Consider the following 977-nt stretch of genomic DNA (forward strand, 5'->3'; position numbering starts at 1 on the left):
GCTTCCATCGCCTTCAGCCGAAAGCTCCATGGTACATGAAAATTTTTTTAAAAAAAAACTCGCAGTAACTTGTTCTTAGAAGAAATCGACAAAAAACAGCAAAACTAAACGCATCATAAAAAAAAAAATTAAAAGATCCCCACGAAATCTAAAAACAAAACTGAACGAAACTAATGAAATTTAACGAAAATTTTTTTCTTTTTTTGTTTGTTTTTTTAAACTTAATTGAAATCACAAAAAGATTTCCTAACAAGCCTACACGAAAAAAACGATGAAAAACGAGGCCTAACAACAAAAATCGAAGACTAACGGATCCCTAACACACTAACAAACGAGTTACGAGATCACGAAACCCTAACAAACCTAACGAAGTCGCGCAGACCCTTAACAAACCCTAAGAACACGACTACACGCAGACTCGAAAAAAAAAAAACAATCAGACTCGAAATAAACTTGAGACGAACACGATCTAACAGGAATCCTAACAGCGATCGATCCTAAACACAAAACAAGAGGGAACGATGCGATGAAATGAAACAAAAGGAATCAAATCGATGCACACAGTCACAAAACTCGCTAACCCTAATATCACAGAGACGAAAATTCAAAGCACAGAGATTAGGGTTAGAGTTTCGCTCAGCCTTTGGTTCAGAGTTGGCTCTGATACCACGTGATACGATCCAAGGTGATCTACTCTGAAGCAAAGAACAATGGATGCGGCGATATGGTGGATAGACTGAAACGATGTGATATGTTCATAATTTGCATCATTTAGGTTGCATAAATCATTCCAAATCATGTTTTATTTCATGCATTTTAGGTCCTTAGGGTTTGTTTTAGAACTTAGGAGATGCATTAGGTCCCAATGAGTCTATTGCATGTTTTGAGTGTCTATCAGGTGAAATGGAGCTGAAAAGATGAATCCAGGAGGTGGAATGGTGAGCAAGCTTGAAAAAGTGGAAATTGGTCTGGGAGAT

At 37.3% G+C, this 977-nt stretch overlaps 1 protein-coding gene across 1 annotated transcript in view; it reads right to left on the reverse strand.

The window, feature by feature from the left end:
- The window catches only part of LOC112082162, an 8,076-nt gene that overhangs the window by 6,240 nt on the left and 859 nt on the right, over positions 1–977 (reverse strand). The window lies entirely within an intron of this gene.

This window comes from Eutrema salsugineum, unplaced genomic scaffold, assembly GCF_000478725.1.
Source record: "Eutrema salsugineum unplaced genomic scaffold, Eutsalg1_0 scaffold_1, whole genome shotgun sequence".
Lineage (NCBI taxonomy): Eukaryota > Viridiplantae > Streptophyta > Magnoliopsida > Brassicales > Brassicaceae > Eutrema > Eutrema salsugineum.